The following is a 21029-nucleotide window of genomic DNA, read 5'->3' on the forward strand; positions in this document are numbered from 1 at the left end:
ATCATAGACTTAATTATAACATAATGACACACAGAAATACGAGCCTTTGGTCATTAATATGGTAAAATCCAGAACCTATCATTTCAAAAACAAAACGTTTATTATTTCAGTGAAATACGGAATCTAACGGGTGGCATCCCTAAGTCTAAATATTGCTGTTACATTGTACAACCTTCAATGTTATGTCATAATTATGTACAATTCTGGTAAATTAATTACGGTCTTTGTTAGGAATAAATGGTCTTCACACAGTTCGCAACGAGCCAGGCGGCCCAAACTGCTGCATATACCCTGACTCTGCTTGCACAGAACGCAAGAGAAGTGACCCAATTTCCCTAGTTAAAAGAAATTCATGTTGGCAGGTAATATTAACAAAAATATGCAGGTTTAAAAATATATACTTGTGTATTGATTTTAAAGAAAGGCATTGATGTTTATTAGAGGTTGACCGATTAATCGGAATGGCCGATTTAATTAGGGCCGATTTCGAGTTTTCATAACAATCGGAAATAGGTATTTTTGGACGCCGATTTGGCCGATATATATATTAATTTTTTTTACCTTTGTTTAACTAGGCAAGTCAGTTAAGAACACATTCTTATTTTCAATGACGGCCTAGGAACAGTGGGTTAACTGCCTTGTTCAGGGGCAGAAAGACAGATTTTTACCTTGTCAGCTCAGGGATTCAATCTTGCAACCTTACGGTTAACTAGTCCAACGCTCTAACCACCTGCTTTACATTGCACTGCACGAGGTTACGCGAATGCAGTAAGAAGCTAAGGTAAGTTGCTAGCTAGCATTAAACTTATCTTATAAAAAACAATCAATCAATCATAATCACTAGTTAACTACACATGGTTGATGATATTACTAGTTTATCTAGCCTGTCCTGCGTTGCATATAATCGCATAGGTACACGTTGCTCCAACCGTAAACATCAATGCCTTTCTTAAAATCAATACACAAGTATATATTTTTAAACCTGCATATCTAGTTAATATTGCCTGCTAACATGAATTTCTTTTAACTAGGGAAAATGTGTCACTTCTCTTGCAAACAGAGTCGGGGTATATGCAGCAGTTTGGGCCGCCTGGCTCATTGCGAACTGTGAAGACTATTTCTTCCTATCAAAGACAGCCGACTTCGCCAAACGGGGATGATTTAACAAAAGCGCATTTGCGAAAAAAGCACAATCGTTGCACGACTGAACCTAACCATAAACATCAATGCCTTTCTTAAAATCAATACACAGAAGTATATATTTTTAAACCTGCATATTTAGCTAAATGAAATCCAGGTTAGCAGGCAGTATTAACCAGGTGAAATTGTGTCATTTTGCGTTCATTGCACGCAGTCAGGGTATATGCAACACTTTGGGTAATATGTCAGAATTTTACGTAATTATGACATAACACTGAAGGTTGTGCAATGTAACAGGAATAATGTTTTGTTTTCGAGATGATATTTTCCGGATTCGACCATATTAATGACCGAAGGCTCGTGCTTCTGTGTGTTATTATGTTATAATTAAGTCTATGATTTGATAGAGCAGTCTGACTGAGCAGTGGTAGGCAGCAGCAGGCTCGTAAGCATTCATTCAAAATAGCAGTTTCGTGCGTTTTGCCAGCAGCCCTTCGCAATGCATTGCGCTGTTTATGACTTCCAGTCTATCTACTCCTGAGATTAGGCGGGTGTAACCGATGTGAAATGGCTAGCTAGTTAGCCGGGTGAGCGCTAATACCGTTTCAAATGTCACTCGCTCTGAGACTTGGAGTAGTTGTTCCCCTTGCTCTACATGGGTAAAGCTGCTTTGAGGGTGGCTGTTGTCGATGTGTTCCTGGTTCGAGCCCAGGTAGGAGCGAGGAGAGGGACAGAAGCTATACTGTTACACTGGCAATACTAAAGTGCCTATAAGAACATCCAATAGTCAAAGGTATATGAAATACAAATCGTATAGAGAGAAATAGTCCTATAATTCCTATAATAATTACAACCTAAAACATCTTACCTGGGAATATTGAAGACTCATGTTAAAAGGAACCACCAGCTTTCATATGTTCTCATGTTCTGAGCAAGGAACTTAAACGTTAGCTTTTTTACATGGCACGTATTGCACTTTTACTTTCTTCTCCAACACTTTGTTTTTGCATTATTTAAATCAAATTGAACATGTTTCATTATTTATTTGAGGCTAAATAGATTTTATTAATGTATTATATTAAGTTAAAATAAGTGTTCATTCAGTATTGTTGTAATTGTCATTATTACAAATAAATAAATAAATCTGCCGAATAATCGGTATCGGCTTTTTTGGTCCTCCAGTAATCGGTATTGGCGTTGAAAAATCATAATTGGTCGACCTCTAATGTTTATGGTTAGGTACACATTAGTGCAACGACTGATTTTTTTCGGGAATGCGCTTGTTAACCTCTTACATCTAGACGTTCCGCTAGCAGAACACCTGCTCCAATATCCAATGATAGGCGTGGCGCGAATTACAAATTCCTCAAAAATACAAAAACTTCAATTTTTCAAACATATGACTATTTCACAGCATTTTAAAGAGAAGACTCTCCTTTATCTAACCACACTGTCCGATTTCAAAAAGGCTTTACAGTGAAAGCAAAACATTAGATTATGTCAGCAGAGTACCAAGCCAGAAATAATCAGACACCCATTTTTCAAGCTAGCATATAATGTCACAAAAACCCAGAAGACAGCTAAATGCAGCACTAACCTTTGATGATCTTCATCAGATGACACACCTAGGACATTATGTTATACAATACATGCATGTTTTGTTCAATCAAGTTCATATTTATATCAAAAAACAGCTTTTTACATTAGCATGTGACGTTCAGAACTAGCATACCCCCCGCAAACTTCCGGGGAATTTGCTAACAATTTACTAAATTACTCACGATAAACGTTCACAAAAAGCATAACAATTATTTGAAGAATTATAGATACAGAACTCCTCTATGCACTCGATATGTCCGATTTTAAAATAGCTTTTGGTGAAAGCACATTTTGCAATATTCTAAGTACATAGCCCAGCCATCACGGGCTAGCTATTTAGACACCCGGCAAGTTTAGCACTCACCAATATCAGATTTACTATTATAAAAGTTTGATTACCTTTTGTTGTCTTCGTCAGAATGCACTCCCAGGACTGCTACTTCAATAACAAATGTTGGTTTGGTCCAAAATAATCCATCGTTATATCCGAATAGCGGCGTTTTGTTTGTGCGTCCCAGACACTATCCGAAATGGTAAATCAGGGTCGGGCGCATGGCGCAATTCGTGACAAAAAAAATCTAAATATTCCATTACCGTACTTCGAAGCATGTCAACCGCTGTTTAAAATCCATTTTTATGCCATTTTTCTCATAAAAAAGCGATAATATTCCGACCGGGAATGTCCATTTAGCTAAACAGAGGAAAGAAAACAAAGCTTTCGGTCGACGCGGGCACGAGCCTGAGTCTCACAGTACTGTAACCAGCCACTACCCAAACGCGCTACTTTGTTTCAGCCAGAGCCTGCAAAGCCACGATTCAGTATTTTGCCGCCTTCTGAGAACCTATGGCAGCCGTAGGAAGTGTCACGGGACAGCTAAGATCCTCACTCTTCAATAAACGGAGACAAGAAGAACGACACCTTGTCAGACAGGCCACTTCCTGCATGAAATCTTCTCAGGTTTTTGCCTGCCATATGAGTTCTGTTATACTCACAGACACCATTCAAACAGTTTTAGAAACTTTAGGGTGTTTTCTATCCAAAGCCAATAATTATATGCATATTCTAGTTACTGGGCAGGAGTAGTAACCAGATTAAATCGGGTACGTTTTTTATCCAGCCGTGAAAATACTGCCCCCTAGCCATAACAGGTTAAATCATTACCCGTTTGGCAAAGTTGGCTGTGATTCGATGAGAAATTAACAGGCACCGCATCGATTATATTTTTGACAACTCCCTTGTGTCCTCCTCCCAGAGTGCTAAGAACCTTGGCATGATCCTGGACAACACCCTGTCTTTCTCCACTAACATCAAGGCGGTGACCCGATCCTGTAGGTTTATGCTCTACAACATTCGCAGAGTACGACCCTGCCTCACACAGGAAGCGGCGCAGGTCCTAATCCAGGCACTTGTCATCTCCCGTCTGGATTACTGCAACTCGCTGTTGGCTAGGCTCCCTGCCTGTGCCATTAAACCCCTACAACTCATCCAGAACGCCGCAGCCCGTCTGGTGTTCAACCTTCCCAAGTTCTCTCACGTCACCCCGCTCCTCCGCTCTCTCCACTGGCTTCCAGTTGAAGCTCGCATCCGCTACAAGACCATGGTGATTGCCTACGGAGCTGTGAAGGGAACGGCACCTCCATACCGTCAGGCTCTGATCAGGCCCTACATCCAAACAAGGGCACTGCGTTCATCCACCTCTGGCCTGCTGGCCCCCCTACCTCTGAGGAAGCACAGTTCCCGCTCAGCCCAGTCAAAACTGTTCGCTGCTCTGGCACCCCAATGGTGGAACAAGCTCCCTCACGACGCCAGGACAGCGGAGTCAATCACCACCTTCCGGAGACACCTGAAACCCCACCTCTTTAAGGAATACCTAGGATAGGATAAAGTAATCCTTCTAACCCCCCCCCCCTTAAAAGATTTAGATGCACTATTGTAAAGTGGTTGTTCCACTGGATATCATAAGGTGAATGCACCAATTTGTAAGTCGCTCTGGATAAGAGCGTCTGCTAAATGACTTAAATGTAAATGTAAAATTAGATGCAACGCAGGACACGCTAGATAAACTAATATCATCAACCATGTGTAGTTAACTAGTGATTATGTTAAGATTGATTGTTTTTTTTATAAGAGAAGTTTAATGCTAGCTAGCAACTTACCTTGGCTTGTTGCTGTACTCGCGTAACAGGTAGTCAGCCTGCCACGCAGGCTCCTCGTGGAGTGCAATCAATGTAAGGCAGGTGGTTAGAGCGTTGGACTAGTAACCGGAAGGTTGCAAGATCGAATCCCAGAGTTGACAAGGTAAAAATCTGTCGTTCTGCCCCTGAACAAGGCAGTTAACCCACCGTTCCTAGGCCGTCATTGAAAATAAGAATGTGTTCTTAACTGACTTGCCTAGTTAAATAAAGGTAAAAAAAAAAAAAAAACCACAATCGGTGTCCAAAATGCCGGTTACCGATTGTTATGAAAAGTTGAAATCGGCCTTAATTAATCGGCCATTCCGATTAATCGGTCGACCTCTACCCCTAACACTATACAGCTGATTCAAATTATCAAAGCTTAATGATTAGTTGATTATAAAATCAGCTGTGTAGTGCTAGGGCGAAAAACAAAACGTGCACCGCTTAGGGTCCCGAGGACCGCGTGTGGGAAACCCTGCCTTAGGGCGTTAAATTCATTTGGCTGTGTGTAACATCATCCACACCTGCATACTGCTTAGTATGGCCAATGCGTTGCTGCATACTTAGTATCCGAGTTTGAATAGTGGGACACATCTTGACACTCATGAACTCCTGACACTATCACTTAAAATGAGGACATTGTATGTCTATGTTTTTCCAATAATAAGTTGTTTATTGTCCATTTCAATAGAAATACATTTTCTGACCTCTGCAAAACATTTAAATACTAAATACACAATATCATACGTCACAATTGACACACTATACATCCCTGAAAAGTGATATACAGTGCATTGGGAAAGTTTTCAGACTCCTTCCCTTTTTCCACATGTTGTTACGTTACAGCTTTATTCTAAAATGGATGAAATGATGTTCTCCTCATCAATCTACACAGAATAACCCATAATGACAAAGCGAAAATGTAAAAAACAGATACCTTATTTACATAAGTATTTATTATGAGACATGAAATTGAGCTCATGTGTATCCTGTTTACATTGATCATCCTTGATGTTTCTACAACTTGATTGGACTCCACCTGTGATAAATTCAATTGATTGGACATGATTTGGAAAGGCACACAAATGTCTATTTAAGGTCCCACAGTTGACAGTGCATGTCAGAGCAAAAACCAAGACATGAGGTTGAAGGTTCTGACCTCACAACTGACAGTTGTGAATCTGATGCAGCCGAAGTGCTACTGCCCCCTTACCCGGGAAAGCACCGAACAACAGACAGGGACGTTGGACCATCGAAGAGACGCAAATATGATGAGAACTACGGATCAAAATATGGCGCCGAAGAACATGGCTGATGTTTTACATTCTCCCAACCAATTATGCTATTTTGTTATTTATTTTTGCTTAACATGTTTTTGTTACTTATTGTGTACATAATGTTGCTGCTACTGTTTCTTATGCCTGAAAAGAACTTCTGGACATCAGAAAAGTGATTACTCACCGCGGACTGGAGAGTCCGACGAGAAGAATATCCTGCTTTCACTGGAACAGGCCCAGATCCACGCCTTTTGCGTGAAGAAAAGACGAAAAAGAGGCAGCATATCGGGGCACCCTTCTGAAAATCCTGAGGCGAGCGCGTAAACTCCCATTGCCTTCAATTCTTCTTGCTAACGTGCGATCATTGGAAAATAAAATTGATGACCTACGATTATGATTATCCTACCAACAGGCCATTAAAAACTGTAACATCTTATGTTTCACCGAGACGTGGCTGAACGAAGATAAGGACAATATAGAGCTAGCGGGATTTTCCATGCACCGGCAGAACAGAGACGCTACCTTTGGTAAGACGAGGGGTGGGGGTGTGTCTTTTTGTCAATAACAGCTGGTGCGCGATGTCTAATATTAAAAAAAGTCTCGAGGTATTACTCGCCTGAGGTAGAGTACCTCATGATAAGCTGTAGACCACACTATCTACCAAGAGTTCTCATTTGTATTATTCGCAGCTGTCTATCTACCACCACAAAGTGAAGCTGGCACTAAGACCGCTCTCAACCAACTCTATAAGGCCATAAGCATACAAGAAAATCCTCACCGAGAAGCGGCGCTCCTAGTGGCCGGGGACTTTAATGCAGGCAAACTTAAATCAGTTTTACCACATTTTTACCAGCATGTCAGATGTGCAACCAGGAGGAAAATGATGTGCATCGATGATGTCGTCCCCACAGTGACTGTACGTACATATCCCAACCAGAAGTCATGGGTTACAGGCTATGCCCTCAGATGAACATCAAACAAGCAAAGCGTCAATACAGGATTAAGTTTGAATCCTACTACACAGGCTCTAACGCTCGTCGGATGTGTCAGGGCTTGAAACCTATTTTGGACTACAAAGGGAAACCCAGATGCGAGCTGCCCAGTGACACGATGAGCTAAATGCCTTTTATGCTCGCTTCGAGGCAAGCAACACAGAAGCATGCACGAGAGCACCAGCTGTTCTGGATGACTGTGTGATAGCGTTCTCAGTAGCCGATGTGAGCAAAACCTTTAACCTCTATTGGCTAGGTGGGACGCTAGCGTGCCACCCGTGGTGCACTCCATCAACAGCAGGTGCATTTCAAGAGCGGCAAATTTGAATCCAAATAAATGTCAAAATTCAAATTTTTCAAAAATACAACTATTTTACACCATTTGAAAGATAAACATCTCCTTAATCTAACCACGTTTTACGATTTCAAAAAGGTTTTACGGCGAAAGCATAAATTTAGAGTATGTTAGGACAGTACATTTACAAGAGTTGTGTGTAATGTTTTGTCAAGTCAAAGACAGGGTCACCAAAACCATAAAACCAGCTAAAATGATGCACTAACCTTTTACAATCTCCATCAGATGACACTCCTAGGACATTATGTTAGACAATGCATGCATTTTTAGTTCTATCAAGTTCATATTTATATCCAAAAACAGCGTTTTACTATGGCATTGATGTTGAGGAAATCGTTTCCCTCCAATAACCGGCAGTCAAGTCAACACCACAAATTAAATAATTAAAATTAGAAAACATTGGTAAAATATTATATTGTCATTTAAAGAATTATAGATTTACATCTCTTGAACGCAATCAACTTGCCAGATTTAAAAATAACCTTACTGGGAAATCACACTTTGCAATAATCTGAGCACTGCGCCCAGAAAAATACGCGTTGCGATACAGACTAGACGTCATGTTGGGGAGATCTAAAATCGAAAATACTATGTAAATAATCCATTACCTTTGATTCTCTTCATCAGATGTCACTTCCAGGTATCACAGGTCCATAACGAATGTAGTTTTGTTCAAAAAAGCTCATCATTTATGTCCAAAAATCTCCGTCTTGTTAGCACATGATCTAAGCCAGCCGGACTTCTCGTCATGAACGAGGGGAAAAAATATATTTACGTTCGTTCAAACATGTCAAACGTTGTATAGCATAAATCATTAGGGCCTTTTTTAACCAGAACATGAATAATATTCAAGGTGGACGAATGCATACTCTTTTATAACGTATTGGAACGAGGGTACCCAACATGAGCGCGCCAGGTGTCTAATGGGACATCATCGTTCCATGGCTCTTGTTCGGTCAGATCTCCCTCCAGAAGACTCAAAACACTTTGTAAAGGCTGGTGACAGCCCCTGTGTTTTTCAATGGGATAGGTTTAAAGTCAATACAACACATCAGGTATCCACTTCCTGTTCAGAAAATGTCTCAGGGTTTTGCCTGCCAAATGAGTTCTGTTATACTCACAGACACCATTCAAACAGTTTTAGAAACTTTAGAGTGTTTTCTATCCATATATAATAAGTATATGCATATTCTAGTTACTGGGTAGGATTAGTAACCAGATTAAATCGGGTACATTTTTTTTATCCAGACGTGCAAATGCTGCCCCCTAGCCCTAACAGGTTAAACAGGTCAACATTCACAAAGCCGCTGGGCCAGACTGATTACCAGGACATGTACTCAAAGCATGCCCGGACCAACTGTCAAGTGCATTCACTGACATTTTCAACCTCTCCCTGACAGAGTCTGTAATGCCTACATGTTTCAAGCAGACCTCCATAGTCCCTGTGCCCAAGGAAGCGAAAATAACCTGCCTAAACGATTACCGCTCCGTGGCACTCACGTCAGTAGCCATAAAGTGCTTTGAAAGGCTGGTCATGGCTCACATCAACAGCATCCTCCCGGACACCCTAGACCCACTCCAATTCACATACCGCCCCAACAGATCCACAGATGACGCAATCTCAATCGCACTCCACACTATGTGAGAATGCTGTTCATTGACTACAGCTCAGCGTTCAATACCATAGTGCCCACGAAGCTCATCACTAAGCTAAGGACTCTGGGACTAAACATCTCCCTCTGCAACTGGATCCTGGACTTCCTGACGGACCCCCCCAGGTGGTAAGTGTAGGAAAAACATCTGCCACGCTGATCCTTAACACTGGGGCCCCTCAGAGGTGGGTAGTTAGTCCCCTCCTGTATTCCCTGTTCACCCACAACTGCGTGGCCAGAAAACAACTCCATCTCCGTCATTAAGTTTGCTGACGACATAAGTGGTAGGCCTGATCACCGACAACTATGAGACAGCCTATAGGGAGGAGGCCAGAGAACTGGCAGTGTGGTGCCAGGACAACAACCTCTCCCTCAATGTGAGCAAGACTAAGGAGTTGATCGTGGACTACAGGAAAAGACCGAACAGGCCACCATTAACATCGACGGGGCTGTAGTGGAGCGAGTTGAGAGTTTCAAGTTCCTTGGCGTCCACATCACCAACAAACTATCATGGTCCAAACATACCAAGACAGTCGTGAAAAGGGCACGACAAAACCTTTTCCTCCTCAGGAGACTGAAACGATTTGACATGGGTCCCCAGATCCTCAAAAGGTTCTACAGCTGCACCACGAGAGCATCCTGACCGGTTGCATCACCACCTGGTATGGCAACTGCTCGGCATTTCACCTTAAGGCCCTACAGAGGGTAGTGCGAACGGCCCAGTACATCACTGGGACCAAGCTTCCTGCCATCCAGGACCTATATAATAGGCGGTGTCAGAGGAAAGCCCATAAAATTGTCAGAGACTCCAGTCACCCAAGTTGTAGACTGTTTTCTCTGCTACCGCACGGCAAGAAATACCAGAGCGCCAAGTCTGGGACCAAAAGGTTCCTCAACAGCTTCTACCCCCAAGCCATAAGACTGCTGAACAATTCATAACATTTCCTCATAAATGGTCAATTAAGGAAGACATCCTCTTCTGCAAACCACTGGAAACCAGGACAACGAGAGGGTATTTTTAAAGTACTGAACAGCTTTGTGACATCAAATGGACTTTGGTGGTCAAGATGTGTTGGTATCTGTACTGATGGTGCAAAAGCCATGACGGAGACCTAGTGTAAGGGAAAACCCCCCTGATTTGGACAAAATAACATGGGAACATATTGGCATAGCACGAATCATACACACAATTGTAAATACCACCGAAAGCGGTCCATCTCCGGGCCAATCATATGGCAATTTTCCGATGGCAATTGCCAATTGTAACACCCCAAATTTCCTTTAGATGGCGAGCGCGCTCCACCGTGGATTTTCATACAGCAAATGATACCCAAGTCTACACCCAAGGGTCAGATTTTGATAAAATATATATATATTTTTAAACTTATCACCCCTTAAAGTGGTTTCTGGACCGTTTTTCTATTTTTTTTCGATTGTTATGTCAATTACACATGTATAAGAGCTGTATGGACATACTTTTGACATATTTTATTGACATAATTGTTTGGGTTGTTTTTGCTTGTGCATAAGGCATATGTTTTGTGCATTTGGAATATGATTTCATAGGAAGTCAAAAGTGACATATTTGCTTGTGCATAAGGCATATGATTTGTGCATTTGGAATATGATTTCATAGGAAGTCAAAAGTGACATCTTTTTTTCTTTTTTTTGCCAAATGCCATTAGAAATGTGCAAATGAAATGTCCAATTATTTTTTTGTCAATTATACATGTATGAACGTATTGAATGTGCCAAATCAGGATGTTTGTCAGTTTGCCATGTACGATCATAGGACGTCGGTTTCCAAATCCAAAAGTCAGTGAACCATAGTCCAAATGGCATTTATACTGCCCAAATTATATATAGCCCTATGTTAAGCCATTAATCAACGCAGATGGTCTACTTGTCATATATGATGAGGGAGAAGTGGGACTCTGTTGCTTTAAACATTTTTAACGAATTTGACATGCTCAGAATGCATAATTGACTGGCCCGATGATCTCGGGATGGCCGTGCAGTGACTGTGGTTCCTCTCCATCGCTCGTTGTGTTGATTTCATCATGTCAACTTTGGTGATATTTTTTGCTGTTGAATCATATTGCAAATGCGCGTTACGTTTGCAATATTGCACGTTACGTTTGCAATATGATTCAATGGGCATTTAGCATCACGAATTTAGGCATGCTCAAAAATACTGCAGAAATGCATAATTGACTGGCCCGATGAACTGGGGATGGCCGTGCAGTGACTGTGGTTCCTCTCCATCGCTCGTCACCCAGCAGTAAGCGTCCATCAGTCAATTAGATGTCATTCTGACACCAAACTGATACCATCTGACACCAAATCCACTTTTTCCATCTCGTAGAGAAGCCAACTATCACATATGTCAGAGAAGGCCCATAATTCACAGTGCTTTCAATTTTAACCATAAAAAAAACATAAAACACATAGTTACGTTATAGCTGCGGGTCCAGCTCTGACAATATGTGTAGGCCTATGTGAGGCGACCCCGAATCCCAAGTTTCGGCTCGATAGGTCATTCGGTGCCCGAGCAATGGCCTTAATTGGTGCTGAAAATCCACTTTTTCAGGGCGTTACTACGAATGAGCTATCGGACAGAGACATTGGGGTCCGTCTCTATGGGCCAAGGCGGTTTCAATGCACCTAGTCCTGCGACTCTGGGACATTTCTACATGTCGCCATGTCCGTGATATTCAAAATGAATTGAACATATTGCAAATGCACGAGGCGGTTTCTCGGTCTGAGAACCTTCTAGAGCCACACAAATCACTGTGCACTATCGACTTGAGCTCTAGAACAGGTTTCTAAAATTTTTGAGCTCTAGGTCCGACGGTTCTTGAATCGTTTGAACGAAAGTAACTATCGAAGGCGGTATAAGCCTCTAAGCCCCACACTATGTCCCTATGGCCAAGCTGTGTGTGTGTGTGTTTTAGTTTTTTTTTGCAAAAAGAATAGGCACACGTTGTCTTTGGGGTAGACATAAACAGAATCCTAAATATGAAGTCTCTACCTTTAGAATTGACTGAATGACAGATGTTTGAGTTGCGTGATTTTCACTATCTGCAGGTTGGCCACATGACAATAGCTCTAGGGTGTTTTTAACTACTTCCGGTTGTCACAGGAAGCTCTTACTCAACACACGTTGTCTTTGGGGTAGGCATAAACAGAATCCTGAATATGAAGCCTCTACCTTTAGAATTGACTGAATGACACATGGTTGAGTTGCATTATTTTCACAATGTGCACGTTATATGACAATAGCTCTAGGGTGATTTTAACAACTTCCGGTTGCTCCAGGAACCTTAGAATCGACACAGGTAGACCTCACAGTAGCCTGATGGATTGTTATAGAAGACAGGTTCATAACCCACATAGGCTTCAGGTTGAATTTAGGAGAATAGTCAATGTATTCCTATGGGGAGAGAAGTCATTGCACACTTTTTGATCTCATCACCTTCTTTTTATTGTGAATGGTTAAGGCCACAGGGTCAAGGTTAGGCTTGCACAGATCGGGAGGACCTCAGGAACGCTCCTGAGGTTTAATTGTGCTTCTAACCCTAACGGTTCTCTCACTGTCACCCTAAAGCACTTGACATATTGGTGCAGGTATCATTTTGGGCCTGGTTTTCTCACGGTCGCTGCGCTCAGACCGAGCGAGCTACGGTCAAGCGGGGCGTCTCATTGAACTCGGCACAGCCTAGAGATAATGGTAATGCCATTGCAGGCTCTTTGTGTCTTCAAGCACCGCACTGTGTCACTCCGTCCTTGCTGTGTGAGAGAGCTTTTCTTTGACATCTGATGGGATAAATGACTGATTTACAGTTCATGAGGGTTGCCTAGTCACACATATGAAGTTGTGGAAAGATCTGACCTTTTTAACCCTTCAAAACAGCCCCTATGACACCATTTTAAGGCACTTCTGGTTGACACAGGAAGGTGAATGTTAGGCTCTTATATAATATTGAGTTTTAAGTGTTTCTGTTAAGAACTGACTTATTTACAGAGGGTTAAACAAGTGTGTGTTGTTTCAGAAAATCACAGAAAATCACAGAAATCTCGCAGAGCTCCGAAACCCGCCTTAACCGACTCATCTGAACACGCTGCAACTGGATATGTAACTTTTTTGTAAAAAACCCCTCCTATTGTTGAATATCACCAATGTGTCATTGTACAATTTCTCTGAAATGAACATTGGTAAATGCATGGTTCCTTTTCTCCTGACACCGTAGGCTCATGTAGTTTGATGTGAAGCGGTCAAATCAGCACTCTATTTTCCTGTTTGACTTTCAATCCCAGAAAAATAGCCTTAACTCGAAAAGCGTCGAGGCCTCGACTCCATCCTGTTCGGGGCCAACTGCCCATTATGCCAAACCCACGCTGACCGAGTTTCGTCTCCGAATTATTTTCCATTTAGGAGAAAAAGCCGCGTCGTGATCGGTGATATATGTTACGTTTGCGATATGATTCCATTCGCCCTCCTGTGGAATAATCCGGAACTGCAAAGAAATGACCAAAATTTGAACATTTTATTAAACGGAAACGGAAGGTCCGAGAGACTCCGTTCGATGACTTCCTGGAAGATCCGGCCCCTGTGAGCGGCCCGACGCCGTCCGCGGATTTATCGGACGTAGTCGGACGTCTAGTAAGGGAGCGTAAATTTGCAATATGCACTTTCTCACTAACCACACAGCTGGCGCACGAGAGTTCCCTTCATGTATGGAGTGGTAACGCGCGTGCAAGCAGTTGCTCCCGACATCACTTGGGTACACAGCAGCGTCCACCAAGAGGCTCTTGCTGCCAAGGGAATGCCTGAAAAGCTTGAAAGACGTTTTGGACACTACAGTGAAAATGGTTAACTTCGTTAACCAAGGCCCATGAACTCTCGTGTATTTTCTGCACTATGCAATGATATGGGCAGCAAACCTTGTAACACTTTTACAACATACAGAAGTGCATGGTTATCAAGGGGCAAATTGAGAGATGAGCTTAAAGTTTTCTTTACTGACCATTTTCACTTGTCCGACCGGTTGCATGATGACGAGTTTCTCACACAACTGGCCTATCTGGGTGATGCTTTATCTCGCCTGAATGATCTGAATCTAGGATTATAGGGACTCTCCTCAACTTTATTCAATGTGCAGGACAAAATTGAGGCTATGATTAAGAAGTTGGAGCTCTTCTCTGTCTGCATTAACCTCTATGGGCTAGGTGGGACGCTAGCGTCCCACCCGTGGTGCACTCCATCAACAGCAGGTGCATTTCAAGAGCGGCAAATTTGAATCCAAATAAATGTCAAAATTCAAATTTTTCAAACATACAACTATTTTACACCCTTTGAAAGACAAACATCTCCTTAACCTCTCTAGGCTAGGCGGGACGAATTCGTCCCACCTACGTAACAGCCACTGCTATCCTGTGGCGCGATTTTCAAAACCTTAAAAATCCTATTACTTCAATTTCTCAAACATATGACTATTTTACAGCCATTTAAAGACAAGACTCTCGTTAATCTAACCACACTGTCCGATTTCAAAAAGGCTTTACAACGAAAGCAAAACATTAGATTATGTCAGCAGAGTACCAAGCCAGAAATAATCAGACACCCATTTTTCAAGCCAGCATATAATGTCACCAAAACCCAGAAGACAGCTAAATGCAGCACTCACCTTTGATGATCTTCATCAGATGACAACCCTAGGACATTATGTTATACAATACATGCATGTTTTGTTCAATCAAGTTCATATTTATATCAAAAACCAGCTTTTACATTAGCATGTGACGTTCAGAACTAGCATACCCCCGCAAACTTCCGGGGAATTCGCTAACATTTTACTAAATTACTCACGATAAACGTTCACAAAAAGCTTAACAATTATTTTAAGAATTATAGATACAGACCTCCTCTATGCACTCGATATGTCCGATTTTAAAATAGCTTTTTGGTGAAAGCACATTTTGCTATATTCTAAGTACATAGCCCAGGCATCACGGGCTCGCTATTTAGACACCCGGCAAGTTTAGCACTCACCATAATCATATTTACTATTATAAAAGTTTCATTACCTTTTGTTGTCTTCGTCAGAATACACACCCAGGACTGCTACTTCAATAACAAATGTTGGTTTGGTCCAAAATAATCCATCGTTATATCCGAATAGCGGCGTTTTGTTCGTGCGTTCCAGACACTATCCGAAATAGTAAAGAAGTGTCACGCGCATGGCGCAATTCGTGACAATAAAATTCTAAATATTCCATTACCGTACTTCGAAGCATGTCAACCGCTGTTTAAAATCAATTTTTACGACATTTTTCTCGTAGAAAAGCGATAATATTCCGACAGGGAATCTCCTTTTCGGCAAACAGAGGAAAAAATCCCAAAGGCGGGGGCGGTCGGGGTCACGCGCATAAGCCAGTGTCCCTTGATCGGCCACTTGAGAAAGGCGATAATGTGTTTCAGCCTGGGATGCTGGAATGACGACATTCTGTTTTTTCCCGGGCTCTGAGCGCCTATGGACGACGTGGGAAGTGTCACGTTAGAGCAGAGATCCTTAGTAAATGATAGAGATGGAAAAGAAGTTCAACAAATGGTCAGACAGGCCACTTCCTGTAAAGGAATCTCTCAGGTTTTGACCTGCCATTTGAGTTCTGTTATACTCACAGACACCATTCACAGTTTTAGAAAATTTAGGGTGTTTTCTATCCATATGTAATAAGTATATGCATATTCTAGTTACTGGGTAGGAGTGGTAACCAGATTAAATCGGGTATGTTTTTTATCCAGCCGTGTCAATGCTGCCCAATTGGCCCTAACAGGTTAATCTAACCACGTTTTACGATACCAAAAAAGGTTTTACGGCGAAAGCATAAATTTAGAGTATGTTAGGACAGTACATTTACAAGAGTTGTGTGTAATGTTTTGTCAATTCAAAGACAGGGTCACCAAAACCATAAAACCAGCTAAAATGATGCACTAACCTTTTACAATCTCCATCAGATGACACAACTAGGACATTATGTTAGACAATGCATGCATTTTTAGTTCTATCAAGTTCATATTTATATCCAAAAACAGCGTTTTACTATGGCTTTAAACCTATCCCATTGAAAAACACAGGGGCTGAGGAATATTTTGGCACTTCCTATTGCTTCCACTAGATGTCACCAGCCTTTACAAAGTGTTTTGAGTCTTCTGGAGGGAGATCTGACCGAACAAGAGCCATGGAACGATGATGGCCCATTAGACACCTGGCGCGCGAGTTCATGTTGGGTACCCTCGTTCCAATACGTTATAAAAGAGTATGCATTCGTCCACCTTGAATATTATTCATGTTCTGGTTAAAAAAGGCCCTAATGATTTATGCTATACAACGTTTGACATGTTTGAACGAACGTAAATATATTTTTTCCCCTCGTTCATGACGAGAAGTCCGGCTGGCTTAGATCATGTGCTAACAAGACGGAGATTTTTGGACATAAATGATGAGCTTTTTTGAACAAAACTACTTTCGTTATGGACCTGTGATACCTGGAAGTGACATCTGATGAAGAGAATCAAAGGTAATGGATTATTTACATAGTATTTTCGATTTTAGATCTCCCCAACATGACGTCTAGTCTGTATCGCAACGCGTATTTTTCTGGGCGCAGTGCTCAGATTATTGCAAAGTGTGATTTCCCAGTAAGGTTATTTTTAAATCTGGCAAGTTGATTGCGTTCAAGAGATGTAAATCTATAATTCTTTAAATGACAATATAATATTTTACCAATGTTTTCTAATTTTAATTATTTAATTTGTGGTGTTGACTTGACTGCCGGTTATTGGAGGGAAACGATTTCCTCAACATCAATGCCATAGTAAAACGCTGTTTTTGGATATAAATATGAACTTGATAGAACTAAAAATGCATGCATTGTCTAACATAATGTCCTAGGAGTGTCATCTGATGGAGATTGTAAAAGGTTAGTGCATCATTTTAGCTGGTTTTATGGTTTTGGTGACCCTGTCTTTGAATTGACAAAACATTACACACAACTCTTGTAAATGTACTGTCCTAACATACTCTAAATTTATGCTTTCGCCGTAAAACCTTTTTGAAATCGTAAAATGTGGTTAGATTAAGGAGATGTTTATCTTTCAAAGGGTGTAAAATAGTTGTATGTTTGAAAAATTTGAATTTTGACATTTATTTGGATTCAAATTTGCCGCTCTTGAAATGCACCTGCTGTTGATGGAGTGCACCACGGGTGGGACGCTAGCGTCCCACCTAGCCCATAGAGGTTAACAAGGACAACACACAGGTCTTTCCATCATTGTATGATTTTTTTTGTGTGCAAATGAACTCAAGCTTACGGACAATGTCAAATGTGATATAACGAAGCACCTTAGTGAGTTGTGCGTGCAATTACGCAGGTACCTTCCTGAAACGGATGACACAAACAACTGGATTCGTTATCCCTTTCATGCCCTGCCTCCAGTCTACTTACCAATATCTAAACAAGAGAGCCTCATCGAAATTGCGACTATCGGTTCTGTGAAAATTGAATTTAATCTCAAACCACTGCCAGATTTCTGGATTGTGCTGCGCTCAGAGTATCCTGCCTTGGAAAATCGCGCTGTTAAGACACTGATGCCCTTTGCAGCCACGTACCTATGTGAGAGTGGATTCTTGGCCCTCACTAGCATGAAAAACGAAATACAGGCACAGACTGTGTGGAAAATGATTTAAGACTGAGACTCTCTCTCCAATACAACCCAACATTGCAGAGTTATGTGCATCCTTTCAATCACACCCTTTTCATTAACCTGTGGTGAGTTATTCACAATATCCGATGAAAAAATAAGGTTTTAAATGTAAGATGGCTAAATAAAGAGCAAAATGATTGATGATTATTATTTGTGCCCTGGTCCTATAAGAGCTCTTTGTCACTTCCCACGAGCCTACTTGTGAAAACTCACACGCATTCTTATGTTTTAACCTCTTACATCTAGATGTTCCGCTAGCGGAACGCCTCGCCAATATCCAATGATAGAGCGTGGCGCGAATTACAAACTCCTCAAAAATCCCAAAACTTCAATTTTTCAAACATATGACTATTTTACACCATTTTAAAGACAAGACTCTCCTTTATCTAACCACATTGTCCGATTTCAAAAAGGCTTTACAACGAAAGCAAAAAATTTGATTATGTCAGGAGAGTACCCAGCCAAAAATAATCAGACACCCACTTTTTCAAGCTAGCATATAATGTCACAAAAACCAAAACCACAGCTAAATGCAGCACTAATCTTTGATCTTCATCAGATGACACTCCTAGGACATTATGTTATACAATGTTTTGTTCAATCAAGTTCATATTTATATCAAAAAACAGCTTTTTACATTAGCATGTGACGTTCAGAACTAGCATACCCACCGAAACTTCCGGTGAATTTACTAAATTACTCACGATAAACGTTCACAAAAAACATAACAATATTTTAAGAATTATAGATACAGAACTCCTTTATGCAATCGCGGTGTCCGATTTTAAAATAGCTTTTCGGTGAAAGTACATATTCTGAGTAGATAGCCCGGCCGTCATGGCTAGCTATTTTGACACCCACCAAGTTTGGCACTCACCAAACTCAGATTTACTATAACAAAAATTGGATTACCTTTGCTGTTCTTCGTCAGAATGCACTCCCAGGACTTCTACTTCCACACCCAATTTTGTTTTGGTTCCAAATAATCCATAGTTATATCCAAATAGCGGCGTTTTGTTCTTGCGTTCAAGACACTATCCGAAGGGTGATATGCTGGCGCGTATCGTGACACAACATTTCTAAATATTCCATTACCGTACTTCGAAGCATGTCAAACGCTGTTTAAAATACATTTTTATTCGATTTTTCTCATAAAATAGCGATAATATTCTGACCGGGAGACGTTGTTTCGTTCAAAGACTGAAAGAAGAAAATGGTGTCTTCGCGCGCACCCGTGTCATTGTTCTCAGATCGACCACTATCTAAATCCCCTACTGTTTTCCGCCCAGGGACTGCAGAGTCATCATTCCCCGTTCTGGCGCCTTCTGAGAGCCTATGGGAGCGTTAGAAAATGTCACGTTACAGCAGAGATCCTCTGTTTTCCATAAAGAGGCTATAGAAGGCCAAGAAATGGTCAGAGAGGGCACTTCCTGTAAGGAATCTTCTCAGGTTTTGGCCTGCCATATGAGTTCTGTTATACTCACAGACACCATTCAAACAGTTTTAGAAACTTTAGGGTGTTTTCTATCCAAATAAAATAATTATATGCATATTCTAGTTTCTGGGCAGGAGTAATAACCAGATTAGATCGGGTACGTTTTTTATCCGGATGTGAAAATACTGCCCCCTATCCTAAACAGGTTAACCTGTTAAGGCTAGGGGGCAGTATTGACACGGCTGGATAAAAAACGTACCCGATTTAATCTGGTTACTACTCCTGCCCAGTAACTAGAATATGCATATAATTATTGGCTTTGGATAGAAAACACTCCAAAGTTTCTAAAACTGTTTGAATGGTGTCTGTGAGTATAACAGAACTCAAATGGCAGGTCAAAACCTGAGAAGATTCTGTACAGGAAGTACCCTGTCTGACCATTTCTTGAACTTCTTTGCCATCTCTATCAATTACAGGGGATCTCTGCTCTTACGTGACACTTTCTACGGCTCACATGGTCTCTCAGAAGGCGGCAAAATGCTGAATCGTGGCTTTACAGGCTCTGGCTGAAACAAAGTAGCGCGTTTGGGTAGTGGCTGGTTACAGTACTGTGAGACTCAGGCTCGTGCCCGCGTCGACCGAAAGCTTTCTTTTCCTTTGTCTGTTTACCTAAAAGGATATTCCCGGTCGGAATATTATCGCTTTTTTACGAGAAAAATGGCATAAAAATTGATTTTAAACAGCGGTTGACATGCTTCGAAGTACGGTAATGGAATATTTAGATTTTTTTTGTCACGAATTGCGCCATGCGTGCGACCCTTATTTACCATTTGGGATAGTTTCTGGAACGCACAAACAAAACGGCGCTATTCGGATATAACGATGGATTATTTGGGACCAAACCAACATTTGTTATTGAAGTAGAAGTCCTGGGAGTGCATTCTGACGAAGACAACAAAGGTAAGAACATTTTTGTTATAGTAAATCTGATTTTGGTGAAGGCTAAACTTGCCGGGTGTCTAAATAGCTAGCCCGTGATGGCAGGGCTATGTACTTAGAATATTGCAAAATGTGCTTTCACCAAAAAGCTATTTTAAAATCGGACATATCGAGTGCATAGAGGAGTTCTGTATCTATAATTCTTCAAATAATTGTTATGCTTTTTGTGAACGTTTATCGTGAGTAATTTAGTAAATTGTTAGTCAATTCCCCGGAAGTTTGCGGGGGGTATGCTAGTTCTGAACGTCACATTCTAATGTAAAAAGCTGTTTTTTGATATAAATATGAACTTGATTGAACAAAACGTGCATGTATTGTATAACATAATGTCCTAGGGTTGTCATCTGATGAAGATCATCAAAGGTTAGTGCTGCATTTAGCTGTCTTCTGGGTTTTTGTGACATTATATGCTAGCTTGAAAAATGGGTGTCTGATTATTTCTGGCTGGGTACTCTGCTGACATAATCTAATGTTTTGCTTTCGTTGTAAAGCCTTTTTGATTAACGAGAGTCTTTAAATAGCTGTAAAATAGTCATATGTTTGAGAAATTGAAGTAATAGGATTTTTAAGGTATTTGAAAATCGCGCCACTGGATTACACTGGCTGTTACGTTGGTGGGACGAATTCGTCCCGCC

At 41.2% G+C, this 21029-nt stretch overlaps 1 protein-coding gene across 8 annotated transcripts in view; it reads left to right on the forward strand.

The window, feature by feature from the left end:
- The window catches only part of LOC106581613 (E3 ubiquitin-protein ligase MYCBP2), a 383302-nt gene that overhangs the window by 350867 nt on the left and 11406 nt on the right, over nt 1–21029 (forward strand). The window lies entirely within an intron of this gene.

Source organism: Salmo salar, chromosome ssa21, assembly GCF_905237065.1.
Source record: "Salmo salar chromosome ssa21, Ssal_v3.1, whole genome shotgun sequence".
NCBI classification, from domain to species: Eukaryota; Metazoa; Chordata; class Actinopteri; order Salmoniformes; family Salmonidae; genus Salmo; species Salmo salar.